This window comes from Canis lupus, chromosome 19 (genome assembly GCF_011100685.1).
Source record: "Canis lupus familiaris isolate Mischka breed German Shepherd chromosome 19, alternate assembly UU_Cfam_GSD_1.0, whole genome shotgun sequence".
In the NCBI taxonomy this organism is placed as follows: Eukaryota; Metazoa; Chordata; class Mammalia; order Carnivora; family Canidae; genus Canis; species Canis lupus.
The window spans coordinates 38,517,346-38,532,595 of NC_049240.1; the positions used below are offsets into that span (position 1 = coordinate 38,517,346).

The following is a 15,250-nucleotide window of genomic DNA, read 5'->3' on the forward strand; positions in this document are numbered from 1 at the left end:
TTGGAACTGTGTGTGTATCTTAATGTAGTCTAGTCCGGAAAGCATTAGAATTGGTAAAACCTTGGGTTTAATGCCTCCTGAGACTTGGAACAAAGAACAGTTTTGTGCAGAAGCTCCATCTTTGCCAAATGTAGCCTTAACTCCTGCTAAACTAATGATGGATTTGGATCTTAACACATGAGATAATACAATTTTTTTTGAAGGTAAATGCCTTTGGTTTTAGGTATTTCTTTTTGGGAGACTATATTGAAAGGCAGGTGGGTTCCAAAATGGGAGAAGCAAAGTCCTTAGAAGATCTTTGTCAGCCTGTTTGCAATAGATCAAGTTGTTAAAGAGGAGAAACTTAAAAATGTCTTTGTCCTTGTGATTTCAGGAGTGATTACTGTTCTGAAGTGGACATTGGAGGAGGACCAGGTAAGCACTGCAGTAAGCAGATATCTATATGGCTTTGCCTAGACCCAGGATATTTGCTGTGGGGAGGGAGAAGATCAAGTAGTTGAGTCAAATGTTGCCATTTGGAACTGTCAAAATACAGACCCCTAGTCCCAAAGCACTGAAGGATGGCTCTAGCAGTGCCACCCCAATCCTAAGGGTGTCGACATCTCCATCTATCTGGGTAAGGCCTGGTGGAGTTTAACCTTTTGGGATAATTGGGCAAGGATATTTTATCTGTCTAGCATTAGTAAAGTGACTGGAGCAGAAGGCCATTGATCACTTTATTCAGTCATGATCCAACATGACTTTAGTTGAACATGGCCAGTTACCCTTATATAGAATGGCCGATTCCTTCAGAGCAGTCCAACCCAGACCTGACATAGAGGATCATGAGGTGAATATAAGTAAAACTGATGAATTGGAGAGTGTGATTGCTAAAGATGGCACAATCTCTGAACTGTGTCTGTATCAAGGAAACAAGTATTGCTCAAGAATACTTTCCTAAGTCCTCATTTATGAACATATTTTATGGCAGAAGAAATTTGCTAAGCACTTCCTTGTTTGAACAGTCTGAATAGTGTGTAGTGCTTAAAATCGCCTCCCAGGCCACTCTTGAGAGTTAACTTGGTAAATGAGATGTTAACTTGGGAGCAGAGTATCTGGATTTCACAGCCTGATAGGATTTGGGTGTCAAGGATATAGGGCGAACAGAATGAAACATTAAACATTCCTAATTCCTGTTTCATTTATGTATGTGGGTCTTTGAACAAACTTTGTCTCTAACATCACAGGCAAAAAAACCCAAACAAACAAACAAACAAAAAAAAACAACCCACCCCAGCAACTCATAAGCAGGCGAATGTCTGATGTGAATAAAAAGCCTTAATGTTAGAGCTAGAAAATCATGTGACCATGTGACTTTTATCAGCAGCTTCTCTCTAGCTGTCACCTTGAGAGTTTGTCCTGCTGGGAGAAACCAGAGAAACAGGAAGTGTCTCCTTCAGAACCTCAAAGCGATTTTGAATTTCTGAGGATGTGGGATTTTGTCTAAGATGGAGCAAGTGTATTTAATCCACCTCTTCCCCTACCCCCACCACGTACACACATCCCTTAATTGGAATGGGACTTCATTTCAAGGACTGTACAACCGAACAGTGTATCTTCAGGAGTCTGTTTTGGCAATTAGTTCACTATTGACAGATAGGGCAAGTTCATGCACTGCCCGCTAAGATTTGCCAGGCATGGCAGCTGGGGGCAGCAGGCTGACGTCGTGGAGACCTGGAGCTGGGTCTGCAGTCACTAAGACCCAGCTGCTGTAGCTTATGCTGTGGGAAGGATGAGTATCTTTCTGCCTTTCCTGTGCTGAGATTTTCTTTTTTTTTCTTTTTAATATCCATGTCTGCCCCCACCTCCTGCTCTCAGCTCTGCACTGTGTGGGGTTGACAGCCTTCATGGAGCGGGCAGACGTGTTGGCACCATGTGGCACTCCTGGGCTGTGTCTATCTGCCACCAAATATGTTGTCACCTTCCCTCTTGAGCATGCCATATCTAGCTGTCTTTGGAGGGGCCTCTTGGCTCCTTTGGGAATAACTATTGAAAGAGCAGCTGTCTGTCAGCCTCCTCCAGAGCCTCGAATTGGGCTATTGTCAACCTGTTGTTGGAGGAGTTCCCAACACAGCAGACTTGGCTGTCATTGACATTTATAACTTGAAAGCCATACCACAAATGAGTTTGCATTTCTTAAAATCCTTTAAATAGCCCTTAGAATGTGAAGCATGTGGCCTTCATACCCTTGGGCACCCCTCAGGAGTGTGGAAATAGTTGGGTGTTCCCGGAGGAGGGGAAGTGGGTTACCATTCTCCCCACAGCATCTCCTTTCTGATTTAGGTAGGAATAGGTTGTCCTGGCTTTGTGCTTATTAAGTTTATGTATAATCATATGAGTCCATTTAGGTCAGGATTATTGGCTTCTGAGAACAAAGAACTCTTTAACTCTGATTACCACAGAGCCTGTGATAAGAGAGGAAAATTGATGTCAGAAAAGGTTTTTCAAAGGGGTTGGTAGATCTCATACCTGTTTTCTTTTTTTTTTTTTTTTAACGCCCTAATTTTTCAAAGAACCAGCTTCTAACTTTAATTTCTTGAGACATGACCAGAAGAGAAAGATGCGGTGTTTGTGGTAAAAATAAAACCAGAGCCACACCAGTGGATCTTGTGAATACATATTGCCAAAGAAATTGGGGAAAGTGCAGAATGGAATCAGAATGGTTTTTACTTACTGAGGGACTAGTTAGACTTTAAAACCTTGAGGGCTGGGACTGGCCATCCCGTTCTTCATACCACCAGTGGCTAGCACAGAACCTGGCCCATGGCGGCCTGGGGAGCCGAATGAATGAGTCAAAAGAAGGAAAGGTTTTAGGTAGAAAATGTCTGTCTGTCTTTTTTTAATCCTGGTAATACAGACATTGAAATATGTTAATCATCAAATCCAGATTATGGGATTTAAAGTTAATGATGTTTTCCTGTTGGTGTCAAGGTTGAGTAATCTTGGAAGAGGCGGGGGCTTCCTTGGCAGGCCTAGATGCGATTAAGATGACACCCCTTCACTGCTTGGGCTCAGATGTCTTTCCGTGGTTCCCAGGACGTTTGTCATATCTTAGGAAATATCAGTGCCTGACGTTGGCTGAATGCTGGGCAGCTCAGTCTTCTGCCATGGTTTGCTAGCTCACCTGGAGCAGGGTAGCTATGGGCTCTTGAGCCACCTGGATGGGGGCCGCAGGCTTTGGGAAGAATGTTAGCTGAGGGATGGGTGTCCCCTTTCTGGCTCTTGGCCTGCGGTGCACATTGGCATCTCCTTTTTTCTCAGACACCAGCAGGTGCCCTGGAGCTGGTAAGACTGCGTGCGGGATAGCCACTGTCCAGTACCGATAGGCGGGCATGATGGATTAAACCCTGCTTCCCTGCCAGCCCAAGGGAACGGGAAGGTGGGGACATGGAGGTAGAGGGCAGGGCTATGGGCAGCCATGTGTCTCGTCACCAGGCCACACGTGGAGGAGCGGAGCAGTTGTCTTCACGAGGCCTTCCCGGCTTTGACTGGACCTAACCAGCATCCTCCGTTCATGGCAAGAGGTTTCAAAACAACAGCATGTATCTTTTCTCTGATTTTACTTGAAAAAAGTAAAATGTTGAAATATTTCAAGTATTCAGAGAAGTGCAGAGACTTGGCTAAAACACTCGCTCGTGTGTCCTCCCACCTCCCCTTCTTTCCACCATATCTTTCGGGTTCCTTTCTGATGCTGCCAATGACCTGTGTCTTATTAACTGTGAAAGGTGCTTGTGCTGTTTTATGTTGAAATGACCAGACTTCTGTCCTTGGAAATTTTAAAAATGTGGTCTGCCAGGAATCTAGGCCTACACAGAGCCCCATCCTACCCACTCTCTGAGGATGGTTGGTGCTACCTGGATCTACCCTCACCTATGGTTCCTTTTGTTCATTCTCTTGTTCTGTGCTTGCTGTCCATCTGATTTTCTCTCCTTTCAGTTTCAAGGAGCTGTGTATGTGTTTAAATCCCTCTCTGCAGCTGGTTCAGGACTCTGTAAATGGGCAATTCAGTTGGTCCTGCTCGGCCCAGCTAATACTGTCTCTACATCCCATGCCCTTCCCATGATGAGGTCTGCTCACTTAATCATACCTGGTGCCATGTGCAGATGACTCTCTGTTCAGAACCTCTCCTTTCTCTCCAAGCCAATATGCACCTTCTTTGTGTATGTCAACCTCCCTGGAGGAGAGAGGCGAAGGCCATTTGATTTTGCGTCTCAGGCTTACAGCGATGGATAGACAGCAGGTGTCCAACCAGCCTGAGGCTCTCCCTCAGGTTAGTTAACATGGGAAGGCCCACTGACAGGTTTCTAGTCATTTATTCTCTTACTGTGGCCATTTTCTGGGTCCAGAGTTCTACGGTATTTTAGCCATGTTGATGGATGACTGACCACGTAACTCTCCGTTTCACTCTGAGCCTCACAATGGCTTACGGGAATCTATGTGGGCAGCTCACGCCTCAGAAAGGCTGATGATGAGCTACCACCCTGAAAGGGTAGGGGTGAGAGACTTGCTGGGCCGAGAGGCTGGAGGAGAACCCAGGTGAAGGAAGGATTGGGGACGGTGGGGCAGGAAACATTGGGAATTTGGCTGAAGAGTTTGGAGATTTGGGGTGATTGGAGGAACAGAATGGTCTTTAAAACTTACAAACTGGGATGGGATACCTGGGAGGCTCAGCGGTTGAGCGTCTGCCTTCGGCTCAGGGCGTGATCTTGGGGTTCCAGGATCGAGTCCCACCTCAGGCTGACTCTATGGAGCCTGCTTCTCCCTCTGCCTATGTCTCTGCCTCTCTGTGTCTCTCATGAATAAATAAATCCTTAAAACTTACCATCGTGGATTGGTACACTACAAATAAGTGACTAGGAAGGGAAATAAAAAGACCAAGGAGATCCAGAATGCAAGCCTGCAGTTTTATTAGTGGATTGACTCAAAGACGGAGAATTCTCCTGTCACATCACCATAAGAGTTTCCAAAATGTTTACTTTCCAGTTTGGTACTTACCCTCCATAGGCGAAGCACTTTGTGAACTGGCCCTGCTCTGGACTGCCCTCCCCCTCCACTTGGAGTAGCACTTATTTAGGAGATGTGGGTCTCTGCTAGCCCTCCCTCCCACCCTTTAAGATTGATTGCTTAGGAGAGGGAGACTCTCCAGCCGACTCCCCACTGAGCGCAGGGCTTGATCCCACCCACCTGAGCCAACACCAAGAGTTGGAAGCCCAACCCATAGAGCCACCGAGGTGGCCCCAGCTCCATGTCTGTTATGCTATGAGACCCACCCTGACCTCTCTGCATCTTGTTTTTTTATGCTATAAAGTAGAAGTTGGTTTGCACAACAATGTTCTCCCTGATAGGAAATGAGGGGCCAGAAACAGATGCTTATTCTTGAGTGTTCCACCCAAATGGATTTCCTTTTAGAGATCTTTCTAGAAGGGACATGCTGGGGATCATTTCATATACCTTCTTGGCTGCCTGAAATGTGTGACCAGCTCATTCAAAAGACGTGTGTCCTGCATTAGTGCCCTTCTGTAACAAGTGGATCTCTCTGCGTGTGTGTGTGTCTGTGTGTACAGTCAGGTTGCATCAAGTAGAAGTTTTTTCTAATTCCTAGTTTTAGGCTGGTGGCAATAGTGTGGGGTAATGATCCCTTTTGTGAAGTGATTTACTGATGAAGACAAGCAAGGTCCTGACTCTGGAGACAGGCCCTCCACGATTTAGCCCACAGTGGCATCTGTGTGGCCTATGAGATGGTGGGTGGGTGGGTGGGGGGCAGGTGCAGGAGCCAACTTGGGAGGATGTTTCAGCCGGGCAGACCTGGCAATGGATAGTCCCTTGCCATTTATATTCCATTGTCTCAGATTCAGTCACCTGGCCACACCTCACCAGAAAATGTAGTCTGGCTGCGTTTCCCGGAAAGGAGAATGTGGATTCAGGGAGTTGTGAGCATTGTCCATAGCCTCCCTGACTCCCAATTTTCTGATTCACTTACCAAAGTCGTGTTCACTATTGCATTCTTTTATCCACATGAACTCTTTTATTCCTCTTTTATGCCCGCTTGTGACAATGGTCAGGCATTACGTTTTTATGCACCGGGGTGAGAAACAATGGAAAGAAAAGAGAATGGAAGGTCCCTCAATTCACGGACGGTGATTACACAGGCTGCTGTCAGCAGCCAGGAATGGCCAGTGCTGACTACAAAGGAATATTGGCTATATGCCATAGGCTGCATTTGGATTTTTTTTTTAATCTAGGTATTTATGAGTTGAGAGTAATGCTTAGTCTTTAAAAAGTAAATAGCACTTAAGCAGAAGAAAACCACTGGTGTAGGGACAGCTAGTAGCTCCTGTTGAAAGGTGGCCGAGGTAATGTAATTTAATAAAAAGCTGAAGGAGCTCTAATATTTTCATAAGTATGCTGTTTTTTTTTTTTCCCCCTGCGGCAGTGAATTAAAAAAACACACAATATCCCCCCGAACACCTTTATTTGCTTTCAATACAGGGAAGCCAGTGAGTCAGAATAAGACAGAAGTGAGACTGTGAGAGGGACAGTGAGTGTGCATAGGGGAGAGTCTTTGGAGAGTTGCAGAGCGTAACATCCTTCCAGAGTCTGTGTGTGCTAGAGTGATGGGACAACTGGACTAGGCCTTTTGCAGAGAACCTACTATAGAAAAGTGAACATATAAAGGGTGGAGGAGATGAGATACCAACAAGAATATGTGGCCACTCAGATCTCCAGCCATGGGAAGATATCCCCCCACCACCACCCCTGCATCCTGCTGCAGCAGGATGGATGTTTGTTGGGGTGGGGATGGGATCAGAGTGAACGTGGAGCCCTCTGGAAAGAGCTGCATCTGTGAAGGAGATGCTGCTGGCCTCCTCCCCATGTCCACCCTCCCAGCTTCTGCTGACACCTCCCGTAGGCCAACCCTATATGGAAACCAGATGGCAAGGGGGTTTGGGAGATGTGGTTTCCTATGAAATGTTGCATAAGGGGCAGGGGCATGCGGAGAATGCATTTGAGAGCAGAAGGGTAGATGGCTGGCACAGGGAGGGTAACCTCTTAGTGGAAAGGCAGGAGAATAAATAAATGAGAGATCACTTTAGGAAAGAAATATTTGAGTGGGTTTCCTTCCTCCGTGCCATATTATCTCCTCTGTGCTTCTCTGTTACCACCTGTGTTCCTTTTCATCATTTTGTTAAATGCTTTTTACCCCACGTGATATTTTCTGGACCTCTTTGACTCTGCAGTAACAGCTAACATCTATTGAGAGTCCACTGTGTGCCAAGATGGCAGAGTTCTCAGCGCTTTATCTGTCTTAATTCTTTGAATTACCAAAGCTGCTTGGTGAGGCAGGTACAGTCAGTGCTCATTGTTTGAGGATTCAGTATTTGAATATTTGCCTACTTGCTAAAATGTATTTGTAATGACCACATCAATAGTTGCAGTGCTTTCGTGGCCATTGACAGACAACACACAGCGCAGGGAAATTTGAGTGGCCGGACGCTCAGTTCCCAGCCAAGATCAAATGAGGCGACACTCTGTCTCCTCGTTTTAAGTCTCCTCCTGTAAATAAGTGTTCTCTTTGTGGTCTAATTAGCACCCCCTTTTTGGGCCTTTTTGAACTTGTCTTTGGTGATTTTATGGTTTAAAATGGTTCCTAGGGCAGCCCCGGTGGCGCAGCGGTTTGGCGCCGCCTGCAGCCCTGGATGTGATCCTGGAGACCCTGCTTCTCCCTCCGCCTGTGTCTCTGCCTCTCAGTCTCTCTCTCTCTGAATAAATAAATAAATCTTTAAAAAAAATTTACAAAATAAATAAAAATAAAAAAATAAAATGGTTCCTAAGCAGAGCATTGAAAGTGCTGTTTAGTGTGCCGAGGTACAAGAAGGCAGTGATGGACCTGACGGAGGATATGCATGTGTTAGGGAAGTGTCTTCAGGCATGACTTACACTACTACTGGCTGTCAGTTAATGTTCATGATCCAGCAGTATATATATATTAAATAAGGTGTCTTAAAACAGAAACACATAAAACACGATTATGAATTGATCAGTTGACGGAAAGGTTGTGACCAGAGGCTCACAGGAACCGAACCCTGTGTTTCCCCTGGGAACATTAGGTCAGCATTCCTGAATTCCTTGTTCCCCGGGACTTTATAGAACATAACAATGGCAAAGAATGCCCATCAGCTGTACCGCTGTTATCGCCAGTTTGTAGAAGACCAAGGCAAGTAGAAGTGAAGAAAGTTGCCCATTGTCACTGGTCGGATCAGAACCCAGGCAGTCTGGCACCCTGCCCGTCACTCTTAAACTCTTTGCTCTACTGGCTTTTTTATATGGATGCTCCCACCCTTTTGGACCTGCTGTTGATGCTGGTGAAATCAACCCTAACGCTATTTTCAATGATTAAACCCCCTGTCGATAAAGCCAAGGATTATCTCGGGTTGGGAATCCTGATATGTAGAACCTCACGATAAAGGTAATAACATTTGACATGTGTATAAAAACTTGGGCGTATTTCATGTGAGTGAGTTCTCAGAAGCACTGTGAAGCGCACATCACCTCTCCGTTTCATAAATAAAAACTGGTGTGTGTGGGGGGTGGTGATTTGAGCAGGGCCCCAGGGTGAGAGAGTGATAGAACAGAGACTCAAACCCAAGCTTCCTGGCGTCAGATCCCTCACTCTTTTTGCAGTATTGAGCAGGCCTCTCAGTGAGGCCCTGGGGATTGGGATGCTTGCCTTGCCACTGATGCTCTGCTTTGCTCCTTTCATTCTGCTTTGTTCTGGAGAAACCACAGAAATGGAGAATTGGGTATAAAATGGCTGATTTCAAGGAAGGACCAGAAATAATTTCTTGAAAATAACTGTTTATTTCCATGTATATGGGAAGTCTTTCCTGGCCAGAATGACCTTTCTGGAAAAATGTTAATTTTTTTTTTTTCTGTTCATTAGGGAAATATTTGAAGATAAGTAAAAAATAAAGGAAAAATAATTCAAGAGGGCTGTTGGTATGCTCTGGCCTAAACACGGTCATGCCTTGTCTCTTCAGTTACCTTTGTGTACTGAAATTTGTGTTTGAAAAGAAATGGATGTACTTGTTAGGAGTTAAAAGGATATATATATATTTTTTTTTTTTTAAAAAAGGTGCCCTTTCCCTGGGGCCAGCTGTGCCTGATTTCTTGTGTACTTTCCCAGAGGTGTTCCAACCTCTACCCCAGTGATTCTCAGCTGGTGGTGATGCAGGGACATTGGCACATCCTGGCGGGGAAGCTGGGGGAGTGTTGCTGGCCCCGTGGTGAGCAGAGTCCTGGGGTGCTGATAAATGCCATACTGTGCACAGGACAGCCCCACAGCATAGTATTCAGCCCAAATAGTCAGTAGTGCCGAGGTGCAAAAGCCCTTCCCCACCCTCAGTGGGCACTGCATGGGCCGTCTCCATGTGCGATATACAAAAGCTTTTGTGTTTGAACTTCGATGTTCATTTTGTGTCTTCCGAAGGCTTTTGTTTGCCTGGTTCTTGCATTGGTCATGCTGCAGCTGCTGCTTGCAGGTGGGGCAGTGGGCATGGCCCTCCCCAGGTGTGGCTCCAGGGGCTTGTCAGCGCCAGAGACTAGAAGCAGGGAGACTGACTTCAGCCGATCTGGTCTCCTTTTTTTTGTTTTGTTTTGTTCTAAACAAAACCGATGATAAAATACTTCCTGGGAAAAACTCCTGTTTGTCCAAGTTCTAAATAGTTGCTGCTGTTAATAATGCTGTGTAAATATGTTAATGTTTATATTTATGTATACACACTTAAGATTAAAGCACACTTCTGCCTACCACTTAATAAACATCGTATACTACATGAAAATTAATTTTGAGAATTTCCTATCTACCATTGGCCCTGACGCATGTGGACTGAGCTACCCATGTTGCTTGGAGAGTAAGTTCCTAACAGTTCAGAATGGATGGAGCTTGCTCCAAGTTCACCTCAGGCCCCCAACCCTTGTGGTATAGCCTATTTCTGTGTTTCTGCAGAGCTGACAATAAATGACACCGCAGTTTAGGATGAAAAATATGGAACTTGAGTTTCTTCAGTTCTTTCACTTGTGTGACCGTTTGGAGTTTTTATGTGTGATTAAAATGTAAAACCGTGAAAGATTGAGAACTAGATTGAATGTTGGTTGCTAAGTGTGTATTTTACTTCATGGAAGAAGTATTTTACTCAATTTTAGAAGTCACTTTAAAAATTGACATTTAGGGGTAACTGGGTGGCTCAGTGGTTTGGCTCAGGTTGTGATCCCGAGGTCCTGGGATTGAGTCCCGCATGGGGCTCCCGGTGGGGAGCCTGCTTCTCCCTCCGCCTATGTCTTTGCCTCTCTGTGTGTGTCAAATAAATAAATAAATAAAAATAGACATTTTTAAAAATGTGGATAGGGCATCTGGGTGGCTCAATCTGTTAAGTGTCTGACTCTTGATTTTGGATCAGGTCATGGTTTAGGGTTGTGACAGCCTGCTTAAGATTTTCCATCTCCCTCTACCCCTTCTCTCTGCTGCACTGGCACATGTGCACTCTCTCTCTCTCTCTCTTAAAAAAGAAGAAAATCCCCCCAGATTGTTTAAAAACTAAAAAGTGACTCAAGAATATGGTGATGATTGATTATTGCATGCACATTGTTGGAAATCAGTTTCCTCATATGGAAGAGGGACTGTGTTAGGTAGTGAACCACCCTGATCATCCCCTGTGCTAGATATACCACTCTTAGGATGGTTGAGATCTTTATGAAAAATAAATGAAAGGGAATGAAAGTGGGCCCAGGAAAGCCCACAGTTGTTTCTGTTGATCTGGTTTCTGTCCATGCAGAATCAGTGCTCTTTGAAATGCCACAGTGGATTGAAATTCTGACCCAGTAGGGTCTTTGAGAAAGTAGACAAATCTTGCCCTTTCCCCCCTTGGATGTCTTAAAACTTGTTTGACTTATACATAATGAACAGTGTACACATTGTTGGTGTACCGCTTGATGAATGACCACAGCTACACATTGCTGTGTTGAGGTACCCAGATCAAGTATCAAATGTAAACAATAACTGGAACCCCCCCCAAGCATCTCATTCTAGTTGAGATTTCCATTCACCCCCATCCCAAGCATCACCACTGGCCTGACTTCTAACCACACAGATCAGTTGCACTGTTTTTGGATGTTACATAAATGGAATTCATTATACAGTACATAAAGTGAAGACTAATTTTAACCCATCTCTCTTGATTTTGATGGTGACTGGAGACATTTGAAATACTCCAAAATGTGGCATTTAAACATCTTAGCGACTTTCAGTGGTAGATTAACAAAATTTCCAGTCTACTTCATGTGTGGTTTCACTTGGAAGAGCAGTGGCCTTCGGGGTAGTAACATTTAATATACTTGCTTCTGTGATGAAGAACACAACCAACTTACTTATGATGTCACTTGCTGGGCTTCAGAATTTTATGTGGAAGGCAGATAATTGTACGGACATTAAATTGGAATTTCTGTGGTGGAGAACTTTTCTCCAGTTCATTTGAAGCTTAGGGTAGCTTATAGGCCTATAGTGTGGTCAATAAGTTGGATACAGTGTATAGAAGCTTATAATTGGATTTAGATTGGGAACCATAACATAGCAATGCAATTTTATTGTATCGATGTATTCATGCTACCATCTTCTGAGTAGTAAGTGTGTCTTGTCTATAGAGACAGAATGGATAGAGTGTTTAATAGTTGAAGTTTGGGCCACAAGGGTCTGAAATTGCCCTTCACGTAATGGGAGAAATTCAGTACTCAGTCTGAAGGCCCTTAGGATGTTGAGTTGTTAAATTAACATGAAAGTATTATTTAGAAAAAATAGCCTTCTCTGCAGCCATCATCCACAGTGAGAATATGTATTCTCAGTCGTTTCTGGATCTGTCAGAGGCTGGCTCATTCACCATGAGCTGTGGCGGCCAATTCGGGAGGTTGGTGTGGCTCCCACTGAGGTGTTATGTGGCAGCAGGCCACGTAAGACGTGAAAAGTGTTTGCCACGCAGCTTCTCTTAGTCCCAGCAGAGATGAAAACGAACAGTTCTTGCAAAATTGCTAAGTCAGGGATGTTTGTCTCCGGGAAGCTGCCTTTTGCTCACTTAATTTTTTGGTCTATAAAAAACCATTGCCTTCTTTCTTCCTTCCTTAGTGGTTTCTAACCATCTTCTCAAATTAAAATGGGGAAGAATCCTATTTGCCTTATTCCTTGAAGCTTCTCTATATCCATTTGCTAGCTGTTTGGTTTTTGTTTGTTTTTGTTTTTGTTTTGCATTTTCAAGCCCCTGATGCAGGAGAGGCAGTACTTGCAAATAAAAACCAGTTCAGGAGATTGGATCTGAGATGGGAATTAGATCATGTCACTCCTGGGCTTTGGGCTGTACAAAGTCATTCTTCAGCTACAGGGGGGGGGGAGCCCTAGGGCCTGCTGTGGCATTCAAGATCCCTGGTCACCTCGTCTTGCTGCCCAAGGCTGGACTTGGCAGGCCCCTGATTCCCCTTGCGTCCCAGGCAGCCAGGGGAATGTGACTGTTCACTGATGCCTCTGCTCCTCTCCCTGTCGGGGATGACTTGCTCTGCCATCCTCATTTTCTCTTTCAAGGTTCTTACTGGGGCTTTCTTTATCAAAGAAGCCTTCCGTGATCCTCCTGGATAGGATGAGAGGCCTGCCTTCTGTGTTCTTATGATACCCCGTGTATATCCCATACTCTTTTGTATGCATCTGTATGCTGATGTGTGTGCCCAGCATTCAAAACAGTAGCCTGCACATAGCAGGTGCTCCACAGATTCCTTGTTGAACTAATGTGTGGATTTCACTTTTATGTTCTAATGATGTATCAACGTGTCTGTCTCCCCACGAGACTTTGAGAGCAGGAATTGTACCTATTAATCGTCATATGCTCCATGCCTGACAGAGGTACTCAAAAATGTTTGAGTGGAAGGCCGGCCAGGCTGGCCTGTGGGGAGAGCATTGTGGAGGCAAGGGAGAGTTTTCCTTGTATTACAGTCATTTGTATTAAGTCGTGAGTGTGTGGGCAGAGCTTCATCCTGTGGCTTTGTGATCAGATGCATGGGAATCCCAGAATGCTGTGGGGGAAGAAAGATGCTCTAATACTCCCTCCCCACCCTCTCTCCACTCCCTTGTTTCCAAGTGGGAATGCCTCTGTGTATGGGCAGGTGTTGATGGAAGTGTTCGTCTCCCGGAGAAAATGCCCGGCAGTGGTGATGTTGATTCACTTGCTGATGGCCAAATTGCCAATGCAGGAAAATACCAGTAAAAAAAGAAAAACTATACAAAGGGGGGGGGGAGGGCTTTGTGTGTGGCGTGTCTTATTTCATTTTTATAGTAATTTTGGTATTTGGCCCCAGATCATTACAGAGGTATTTTTTCATTCCCAGAAAAAGCCATTAAGTGATGAAGTAGAGTTTTCCTCTCTTTGAGTCTTGTTTTCCCTGATCTGCTCAGATCTTTGGCCATCACTTACTTGCCAGTGAGTGCCAGTGGGTGTTGAAATGAATACCTAGGGAACAAACCAATTCTCCAGGGAAATGGAGAGGTAGGATTTTAGTATTTTCTGCATTCTTCTGAGATTCAGAGGCCTCTGCCCACATGTGCCTTGTCCTGTCAGTTGGATTGTTCCTGGTTCAGAAGAAGGGATTCCATATTGCAGGGTGTTCTCTGTTGTCCCGAGAGCTCAAAATGGAAAGCGCTGTGCTGCCTTCACAAGTTTGAGGACCCCTGGATTAAGAACAAATGTCAAAAGGATATTTTCTTTCCAGGGCCTGAGGTTGGAAGGCTTTGTAAGTCACCACGAGCCTGCCCTCTGCATTACTACCATTGTCCAGGGAAAAGTTGGCAGCTTTGAAAGTATTGAAGGCAGCTTTAGGGGTGAGATTTCAGACGATGGTGAGGTCCTTTTCTCCCTCCCTCTCCCCCTTCCCCAATCTGTGATGAGACCCCCAATTTCCACTCAGACCTGAGGGGGGCCGAGTACACCTACAGCCAGAGCAGAACACCTTTCAGTTACTGATTCCTCACACTAAGGTGTAGGGATAGACACATTTTTCTCTCCAACGTGGTTTTAAAATACAAAGCATTGAGATTTAGAGGTGGTGGCTAAAAGATGGCCAGTCTTGTCTGTCTCCCCTACTAGACTTCAGGAAGCTCCTTGACCTTGGGTCTTTTGGGTCTCATTGTGTTCCCAGGGCTGAGCCCATAGTCACCACATCAGAGGAACTAAGTGAGCAGTGGCTGAGTCTGTGCATGAAAGGTGGCCACTTGGAGACATTTTCTACCTACTTGGAAATTCTATCTACCTGTCTACTCACAGAAAGGATTTGAATTGGTAACTCCTTACTTCACAGTATGGGTGAATTTCACTACCTAGAAGCTCTTTGGGGTCTTTTTGTATAAATGTTGGGTTGTCAAATAGTTTTATAGGGTTTCTCTGTCCTCTTAGTATCAGAATCACAGGGTAAATTGGAATAGCTGGTTCTGTAGAAGGGAAGATGTTACCTTCTGAGCTTTACAGCCAACAAGAACTGATCCAAAAATGGGCTGTCTCTGCACAGGTGGTGTGGACAGTTTGGATGCACAGGATTGTGGATCATGGGTTGGACGGCTTCATCAGAGTCATTCATTTCTTCATTTGACATATATTTGTTGAACTCTTCCTTTTGTACCTGGCTCCATTCTAGGCACCGGGAATACAGAGGTGAACAAAGAGAGGAAGTAGAGAAATTGGTGGATCCTAGGTCAGGTGGAGATTGGGAGAGGAAGAATCACATGGGCAAGGGGTAGAGAACATGTGTTGGGTGCTACTTTAGATGTGGTGGCCTTGGAGGCTGCTTCAGGGAGTGGTGTTTGTGCAGACACCCTCATGACAACAGAGTCAAGGCAGTGTCCAGGGCAAAGAGAACTCCAGGAGGAGGACATGGCACATATGGGTGCATGAGATGGGAACAGATTGGACCTATCATGAAAGCATGTGGGTAGGGTAAAGGGAACAGGGTGTGAAGCTGAAAGGCAAGTAGTACTGGAACATGCAGAGCCTTGCTGGTCAGGGTACAGAGTGTGGGTTTCATTCTGTGATGTATGTGTTCCGAGTTTTGAGCCTGGGTTTGGGGGTGGGTAGCCTGATATTGTTTGTATTTGTAAAGTCATTTGCCTTGTGTGGAGAACTGGGTGTAA

General features: G+C 45.1%; 1 protein-coding gene across 2 annotated transcripts in view; it reads left to right on the forward strand.

Moving 5' to 3' along the window:
• MGAT5 (alpha-1,6-mannosylglycoprotein 6-beta-N-acetylglucosaminyltransferase) overlaps positions 1–15,250 on the forward strand; it is a 338,877-nt gene that overhangs the window by 45,136 nt on the left and 278,491 nt on the right. For both annotated transcript variants that reach the window (XM_038565049.1, XM_038565050.1), the window contains one exon: positions 374–414. The gene's annotated coding sequence lies outside the window, so the exon portion shown is untranslated. Of the gene's footprint in view, positions 1–373; positions 415–15,250 lie in introns of those variants that run through there.